This window comes from Teleopsis dalmanni, chromosome 2 (assembly GCF_002237135.1).
Source record: "Teleopsis dalmanni isolate 2A chromosome 2, ASM223713v2, whole genome shotgun sequence".
NCBI classification, from domain to species: Eukaryota; Metazoa; Arthropoda; class Insecta; order Diptera; family Diopsidae; genus Teleopsis; species Teleopsis dalmanni.
Window position 1 is genome coordinate 77451860 of NC_051847.1, and position 10298 is coordinate 77462157.

Here is a 10298-nt window from a genome sequence, read left to right on the forward strand (position 1 = left end):
TTGTTTACATGACAATTTAATTATGCATTAAAAGCAAGCAACAAGTGTTCGACAAAATTACGAGAATTTGAGCGAGTCACACGCATAGGACTTCAGGACTCAATATTGAAATTCTATGTAAAGTATTTATTTGCATGTCGAAAGCTGTCAATGTCGGCAGACTGATTTATCAGATTTACATAAAGTTACTATTTTCACTTGAATTTGCAAATTTCCTAAAATAATTCACATTTTACAATGCATTTCACTATCAAATAGCAATATTGGTCTCTAAACACAACCATAGAAACTATAAAATCATATCATAATAACATGAAAAATAAACTGTAAAATTATTTGTGTTTAGTTTATGTCCTGTTGCCTGCAAATCACCCCCTTCAGACCATTTTATATACGCACATTTATGTTTCAACCCAAGCTTTACATTGTAAAATTGCATAAAAATGAAACTTTATCAGGACACTTTACACGATGTTGTGGCGACAATGACTACATAATTTTATGTGTACATACTTTGTAATTTTATATAATACGAATAAGTGCCTTACTTACTGGGATACAAAAGATTTCCGATAAAAAAAAAATTAAAGAACATCAGAAAACTTAAAGAAAGAAAGCCAGTAATGAAAAACTTTTTTTATTTATTATACATAGTTAGTTTTTCAGCAGATACTGGCTAGCTATACTTAAGCTGAGCTCCCTTACTATGCAAGGATTTTGTAACATGTAGCTTTATTGTTCACATACGAGTACGTTTAAAAATTCCTTGTATTCTAGCTGAAAACAAGACAACTTTGTCACATAACTTTCACCCATTGACTGCGTTATCTTTCAGTTTTCTTATTGAATTGATACCATATAGATAAATTTCAGAGTGTGGAGCGCAGTTGCGTTACAGTTTATCCGTATTTATGTATTTCAGTTTGTGTCGATGATGTTGTCAGTAATGCCAGTAATGTCCTTCTATTACATCTACGACAGTGTTATTGTTATAATGTCGCATGAAATTTAGTGTCTGCTGTGTTGGACAAGGCGCCATGCCACTTAATTCATGGAATATTGTTAAATTTTATATAACATAAGAAAGAAATACTCGTATAAAAGAGTATAAATATAAGAAAAAATATATGAAATTCTTAAACGCAAATAGTTGTATAAAATTAATGCTTTAAGGTATTTTAATAAACTGTTGAGGTCTTGAATAAGAATGAAAATAGTTGATTATATTGCAATAGATTTATTGAAATTGGATTAGATATATATAAGTTTATGTCAAGTGTAGATGACCTAGTCACATACATTAATTTTTGCTGATTTTTTCAAATATTTATTATTTCTTAACTCAAAGATCGTAGTTTCTACACTCGATAATTGTCAAAACATTAAACAAAATTTAAATTGAGTCACAATTTTTATTTTCTACTAACTATAAACAGTAGTTGAAAGTTAGCAGTCTTCGTTATTTTATATTAGGAATGAAACTTAGTTTGTGAAAGTATCATCGTATGTATTAAAAATTCTATTAAATTATAGGAAATAAGTGCAAGCTCACGAAACCTTCACAAACCATGTTGTAGATTCAAGAAATCAATCCAAATTATTTTTTCTGTATTTCTAATATATCATTGCAACTAATTGTAACATTTGAAAACTAACGAACAATTTGTAAAAATATTGTATTGCATTATAATTATATTATATTATATTATTATATTATAATTATATTAGCATTTAGCACTATATTCACAAAGATAAGGTCACCCTTTGAGATGGTGCGACTTTTTGCGTTGGAGCCTTTATTTCCATTCAGTTGCAATTATAAAAACTAATGATTTTCTATTCAGATTATTAAGAACGCAAATTCCAATTAATCCAATTTCATTGCTGATTCAATGCCAAGATCGCGTTTAAGATTGCTTCAGTGGACATACAAAAATGCGTTGACATACAACACTTTCTGAAGAAATATGTAATAAATTCATACTAGTCTCAGCACTTTTTTTATTATATGTGGATGAAATTGTTTGTTTGTTGATAAACTATTATGGTAGATATTTCTCAGTTTTAATTGAAATTCTTTATTTTTGTACATTAATTTTTTTTGTCAAATGTGATATGTCTTATGTCGTAAAGAAACTAAAAGGGTTCGAACAGTAATGAAGAAACAACAAGAAACATTATTTAATTCATTTATTGACTTCTTTTCTTTATTTGGCTTCTTTTCTTTATGAAAAGCTTATTTTATCTAAGGTTATTATCCAAGTTTATACCAAGGTATTTAGTGGCACCATGGTATAGGATCGAATAAGTTTCGTTCAATTTTATGTGATATGGAACAAGATTTGCGTATTTTTTTTTTATTATGAATGATGTCTTAGATATATATGTGGTACAAGAGAACTACAGGGTAGACCGAGCTTAGCTTCATACCGTCCTATGTTCTAGTGCCTTATTGGTACGGATACTAGCCTAGATACATCTGATTTGCTTCTGTCTACTAAGTCCCAAGTTCTACATTTGGAAAAAATTGACTATGTATAATCCTATTTCCTATTTGCCTGGCGTGGGGGTAGGGTAAAAGAAGAATGCGTTTTCTTGTAAAACCAAATAAAAACCCATCAAATCGAACTATTTTATTATATTATAATATTGTTTCGATAATAGTGAATTAATTTTATTTAGTAGACCACTGCCTTTTTTCTTTCAATGTGTTTAAAATAACTTGAGTTATTCTGTGAACTTGGACGATGAGGGAAAGTGAAAGAAAGAACATTTGCCTATATTCGTTCTATGCTACCTTAAACAAAAAGATGTGCTACAATTAAAATGATGTAGATTGCCAATTTTTCTCATTGTTAACAGAAAAGTGCAGTTTTGACATATATTTTAAATTCTTGTTTTACTTAGTAACTACATTGACTAGACTTCAGCAAGATTTTTATATTTTTATAATATTGCCTGCAACAAAACTTTGTATTTGTTAGTTAAAAAAAGGGAGAGTTTGTGCAAAAATCTTGCTAATGTATAAACAGTGTAGATTCAGAGTTTATATTACCAAACTGTATGTTGAGTTATTAATTATAAAGACCTCATACAAAAATTATTAATATATGTTATACAAAATTTTAAAAATAATTTAAAATACAATGTTGAATAATGTAAATTTTAATAAATTTATTATTATTTTCACTGAAAAATAATACACTTTAAGCATTACTGAATTTTCGCATATGTCGACATAATTGAGCGACTACATTGTTGTGGAAGTATGCTACCATAACTTTGAGTAAAAATTTTACACATCCATGTATTTTCAGTAAACAGGTGTATACATTACTCCTGCCATGCATGTAAAACCATTTTTGCGCATATAATTTTACCCGTTTCCGGTTAAAATAGTTTCCGGTTTTATAGAACGCAAGCAAGCAGAAAAGTTTTATGAACACAATTAATTCTATTTGAAATTATTTGAATATGCTAGTGTTGCGGTTTCAATGCTTATACAATTGAATAATTTTATTTCACAGTAAAATATCTAAAACTATAGAATATAAAAATGCTTTCAATATTTACAAATTAAGATACATATCAGGTTACTATTGTTTTCACTGCTTTTACTATATTTTATTTCGATAACATTTTTTCAAATATATGACTTTTCATAAAATAAAATAAAATTTATGCAAAACTAATAAAATTTAAATTTAAAAAGAAGAGAGAGTGAATTAATTAAATCACTTTACAGGTCCATTAGCCCTTTTGTTATATTGCAAATAAATTAAATATTTTCACATCCTTTGCTTTAAAAATTATTATTATTTTATTTAAAAATATTTTTTCTGTTTGCTCAATGATATTTTTAAAATCATGCCAAAATACCAACATTTATGGTACATGCAGGAGCATATAAAGTGCAGCACGCTTTGTGGCACATATACAAAAGGCTCATTTCCGGTTGCCATTATCAGTGCGAGCATTTAAAAAAATTACTATAAAAGCTTTTTCATCAACATAACAAAATCGTTGCTATATGTGTAAATATGTTAGCATGTTGCTATACCGTAGACTACAGTTGGTTTTAACTACACGTATGAGTGCAGTATGTGATGCATGCCCGCGTGCAATGCGGAATTAAGGACGAATTGCATTTTGTTTAATGTGTTATGGCTTTCATATGAATGCACTGTGTTCACACTGAATGCGCTTTTATTTGTCAGCAGGAAAAAATCAAACCCAGCTATACCAAAAACTGTAACCCATTCAACTGAAACTGTGCTGATTACAAGTTGAAAGAAAAGCTGAAACAATTTTTGTTCTTCCCCATTTAAATCGCTGGGTGTGTGGTGATTTAATACAAAAGCAGGCATATAATTTAATTGAAATTCTAGTCACATTGGCAATTTCCGCCAGAAAGCATATAAAACACTATACCCTTATATGCAATTGCATTACAATTTAAATGCATTGCATGCAATTTTGCACTCTGAATGCTTTTACAATTATTTCTTTCATCTAAATTACGAATGCAAATGAGTCAAAATTGCTTAATGCTTTTATCAGTGCAGTCCGTGATGCTTACCATTAACATTTTAATAGAGGTATTATATTAAGAGAATCTATTATATGCAACTGTATACATGTAAAAGCACATAACTTCATAAACTAATTTATAATTAATTTATACTATATAATTAAATGACAACACTGAAATCAAATTCAGAGTTATTTAAATTAACTATTTTAATTCAATTAGAAGTAATCAAATTAAATTTCAACCAACTTATTCAATTTATTAAGTAATTAATTAAAGACGGGCATTTATAGCACAAAAATGTCACGCTGGCGACAATAATTATTTCTTTTTTACGATATTTAAACTGAACCTATGAGTATTTATATGCGCAACAATCATACAAAAATGTAAAACGTTTATTTAACTATGATGAATGAAATTATCATCATTAAATTTGTAACCAGCAGGGATTTAAGAAGGCAGTTCATATTGTGAATATGCCGTAAAACTAACCACAAGTGATGATGATAACTGGAAGATATAATAACCCACAAAAAATAGACGTCACCAGCTCTAAACACAAATTAAAAATAAGTTATTTGAATGGCTGTTATTTGAAATGTTAAGGTACTTTAGGCCATAAAACAAAGGACAATTATATTTAACTACTAACATTATTTATATTAAATTTTAGCTTTAGATGTAATTTCATGCTAAGTAGGCAGTTGAGAAATAAAGCCGTCTCCAACGTACTAAAATCAACCTCTATCTCTCTTATAATGCCTGTGCAGCTATATAGTGCAGAAGCTTGGACAATCGATAGAAGAAATCTTCACAAATGAAAGAAATCTTTATGTTTTGGGCTTTTTTTTATAAACTGAGGTAAGTTAGGGAACAAATCGGTATGTTAAAAAAAAATTTTATAATTCAATATTTTCAATTATTTTGTGCTGTTAACTAGCACTTGTCTTCATTTTAGCTCTCTATAGAATATTTTTTAAGCAATAATTGCTTGCAAACATAGAAGGAAGCGATTAGAAGGAAGCGACATAGAAGGAAGGACTCCTTTCCTTTCATTATATTTATTAATGTATTTTGTGCATATTATTCAAATCAAGTGTGAACAATTGTATATAGTGAGGAAGTATTTGATTGTCTTCAAATATTATATTGTACCATTTTGTGTCCAAGAAACTGTGCTTTCGCTCATACGTACTCGTATTTACTCCTATATGTTATTTATGCTGCTCTTGAAAGCTTAAATAAACGTCGAGTATGATTCCTTATTTCAGTAATAATTTAGTTAATTGTGGACGAAATTGATTGATTTTTACCTTATTTGAAAGCTTATATGTTAAAGAATAATATTAATTTGGTACAAATAGTCAGAGGTGAAAAATACACGAGATGGGAGCGAAGAAATTTGAAAAAAGTAAAAAAATGGCATTTTTCCGAAGTTTAAGGTCGATGAGCGACCTCTAAACATTATCCGATTAGTCTAAAACTTCACATTTAGTAGTTTTTTGAGTATTCGAATAAATTTAGGGGGTGGCATCTAGAATTTGAACACATTCGTAAATAACAGCCACCCTAGTGTATATAATTATAAACATTCGAAACCATATTTCAAACAAATTCCTTACAGGCTCAAAAGTTTGGGACGAAACCAATTAAAACCAGGACATAATTTATAATTAATAAATAAGAAATAATTTAGGTTCATTATTTAAAAAATAAAGATAGTGCATCATATTATGTACGAAACATAATTTGTTAGCTTTTCAATAAAATAAACAGTTTTTAGAAGGCAATATTTTATAATTCCGTACATCTTAATACACTTTTATATTCTTTAAATATATTAAAGTATTAACGAGCTTACTAAGGATTATATGAATTAATAAATCGTAAAAACTATTTAAACCTGATAAGAATTATAATAATAGTAATAAATTCTGTTTGAAAATATATTTTCAATTGAATATAATTTAAAATATTTTTGTATAACCCTTATGCGTTAAGATTGCATAACTCTTGTCTTCAGAATTTGAAAATAGTCAAATATACACCCCAATATATGATTACCAATCGATGTAACCCTCACTGTGACTGAGAGACCACTGAGAGACTACAAAATAAACGAATGATATAAATGTTGATCTATTATGCTCTTACTCTATTTATACTATTTATGAAATAAAAAATTTTGACAGATTATAGATCAATGTCACGTATAATATTTGTTATCGAATACCCTGATTTTAATGCAAAGTAACGATTAGCCGATCAAACTTGAGATAGACATAGCAACAGTTTTATATATGCATCTAAATGATATGGTTTAAAGGATCCCTTATTAAATCAAAATCAAAAGACTCAACTCACAAAAAATCAGCTCATGGAAACGTAACTGATGAGACAGGTCTGGCTAACATAAGAGAAATATATGAAGAAAATCTCGAGAAATGCTCTAACATACAATTTAACACAAAAACATACATAACTTTTTGTACTAATACTCTTTCAGCAATTAACCTGCATTTGCTTCAAACTCTATTTGTATATTTGAACTTATGTGACCCTAATTGAAAACCAAAAATAATTATATATAGGATGTTTATAAAATAAAGTGCATAATTTAAAATAGTATCGTTCTAAGGAATGCAAGAAATGTTCTTACTCGACGCATCATATTGGTTCAATCATACTATATGTTGGTTTTCATATCATCTTTACCACATGGGCTAAAATTTCTCTAACAAAATGTTAAGGTAAATTTTACTAGTATGTGCTTATAGCATATTTTTGTGGGTGTACATACCAAGATTACGGAACGACAATCTGTTTTCAAGGGTATGATTTAACAACTATAACTAGAGCATAAAGAACTACTAAGTAACAGTAGTCGAGTAAATCTTCAATGAATATGAAATCTTTGCAAAACTTTTTTTACAATTATTTTTGTTTTTCCTTTTGGAATATTTTTTTAGTATCTAATTTAAGACTTTTAATAGAATCAAAAAATGTCTTTATATTTTTAAATTTTTATCACAACTTTAGGCAGCATTTTTGAAACCATTAAAACACCTACTCAAATATTTAGTAGTATTCAAAATTCAATAAATATGACTGTGGAAAAATAAAAATATTCATAAAATTTAAGAAAAATTTAACGCCCCTAGCAGAATTACGCAGTCTTTTTAGTTGCGTATATATTAAGATAACTAGTGACTATGTGACTCTGAACATATATATATTTTGTGTATATGTTTGTATGAAACATAGTACCATGTATCTAATTTTAATATGTCGAGAACAAATACTTGTACATAAGCGTAACAAATTTGACATCTTCCATCAACAAATGATGATAATAACACTGATGGCAAACGCCGAATCTTACTTCGCATATTTCACAATTTACAGCGCAAATGTGCCGGAAAGTAGACAAAGGACCCAACGTACGTGGATGAGTGAACTTAATGTAAGTGCAGAATTTAAGATGTCAAATATAATTAGAATAAATACTGGGTGCCGGCTGTATTTTACATAAAATGTAAACGTTAAAAAAAATAAACAAATAAAAAAATTAAAATTAAAACGATGTTTAAATGTAAAAAAAGGTAAAAATTTTGGAGAATCAGAAAATTTTTATTAAAATGAAATTGTGTCTTTAATTTTAAATTAAATAAATTATTAATTAAATTTTTCTTATAGGTAATTAAAAATTTATATTAGTAAATATACACTTTTTATAATAGGAAAAGTTAAATTAGCTGGCATTTATTTTTTTCTCCCTGTTATTTTTATGAGAATATCAAATCAAATAAAAATTTTCCAATATTCTCTCACTGTCGCTATATTTATAAACCATCACTTTTAGAATATATACTTATACATACATATATCTACGTGCAAAAGCATTAAAAATTTATTCCACATTCTTTTTGTCTATCTCGACTTAATGAAAAACACAAAAATTCACTTTACTTACTTTTAAGCAAATCCGCCAGCGTCTTGAGGCTGTTTATCTGCACTGCGTGTATCCGTTAATGAAGTTTCCTGCCTTCGAGCAGTTGAATGGATGTATAGTCTATTTCTGTCGTATTAGCGTGTCCGCAAACTTAGCAGTGTTTTATTTTCACCTTTTTTTTATTAAAATAATTTAATTGTAGTGTGAGTAGACGAAATATGCTTCATCCGCCCCGAACAAGCGTATGCACTGTGTAAAGTTTATGTTTTTGTTTAAAAGATGAACCGGCGAAAAATAAGAAATTACGTTAAAGAATTTACAAGAACTAAGCACCCTTTCACCGTAAATTTCAACCTTCCTTCATTTATGGTATGTCCTTACTTAATTTTCAACGCACTTTTAATGTAACGGCTCCGGTTTCTTAATGTAGCCGCAAGTTAGCTACCAAATAATGGCTAAAGAGAGCTCAACATGAAAAAAAAGACTGAAAAATGGACGACTGATGTCTGTACAGCTCATTGACAGTAACAACAGTAATGTAAAAAAGAATATATAAAAGAAAAAGAAAAGAGAAAGTAAAATTAGTAGAAAAAAAGTACAGGCAGGTGTGAAAATAATAAGAATAACGAAGAAAAAGTTGTCTTTACTTTTCATATTATCCTTGGTAGTTGTTGTATCTGTTCTTTATTTTTATCTTTATTTGCTGCTTTTAACTTTATTTTCTCCCCTGCCAGTGTCAATGACAACGGCAAACGTTTTACAGCATGTTCTTTTAGCAGTATTTGTCGCATGTCCTTCCAAATAAATAAAGCCTTACTGACTGTGTGATTTACTCAAACAATTTTCTTACTTAACAAATCCTATCAAAAACAAGTATGAAGTAGTAAAGTCTTAAATAGACAACTAGTATTTCCTTTAAAGTTTAAAATTTAAAAGGAATAAGAAAATTATTTGATTATATTCTATAAAATAAATTGAAAAAAAAAACTGATTATTTCACGGGTAGCTTCAAATACTATGATAACATAGACTACATCGCTATTAGATCACATTTTTATCAAATTAAGTTCATTAGCAAATTTATTTAGAATTTTCTTGCTATATATGTAAGAAGTGCATAAGATTGGTCCTAAAGTGAAAGTGAATATATTTAAAATTCTCCTAATATACTGTGAATACAACATATAAGACAGGTGCTGAAGCAAAAGTGAATAGCACTTACATTTAGAATTCCCTTTTCACACATGTGAATACAATATATAAAGCAGATCCTGGAGAAAAAAGATGAGAGAGAGTGTATTCAGAATTCTCTTACAGTACTTTTCACACAACTCGTTCTCGATGCTGCGAAGAAACTTATTGAATACTAATTTGTTTATTATACTAGACAAGTCCCAAGTGATTGCGAACATATTTAGAATTACATTACCATACATGCAACACAGCACCCGGACAAAAAGTGATTGTACACTAATTTGTCTATTATGTATATTCTTTCACTTTTAGCTTTTTTTCTTTCACTTCTTAAATAAATAAAATGTAAATAAAATGTAGTTGGTACAGTTTTCATGCAGTGAAAGACATCAGTGATTAATAAGTACTTTTCAGAAACACAAGAAAACAAATCTGTATGGTACTAAACGCAAATTTGTCTATAACTTTCGATTACTCAGTATACCAGTTTTTGAACGAAACGATTTAACTTTTAGCAAATAGTTTAAGCAGATTAAATTCATTACAGAGTATCATGTTTATTGAGTTCACGATTTTTTTTGTGTATTGGTGGCACTGCAAGTTATATGCGGGTTGGTA

General features: G+C 28.4%; 1 protein-coding gene across 1 annotated transcript in view; it reads right to left on the bottom strand.

Annotated features, from left to right (window-relative positions):
* The window catches only part of LOC119684857 (uncharacterized protein DDB_G0283357), a 140052-nt gene extending 131080 nt beyond the window's left edge, over positions 1-8972 (bottom strand). Inside the window, exon 1 of the mRNA XM_038098988.1 lies at positions 8508-8972. The gene's annotated coding sequence lies outside the window, so the exon portion shown is untranslated. The remainder of the gene's footprint in view (positions 1-8507) is intronic.
* Positions 8973-10298: the final 1326 nt, after the last annotated feature.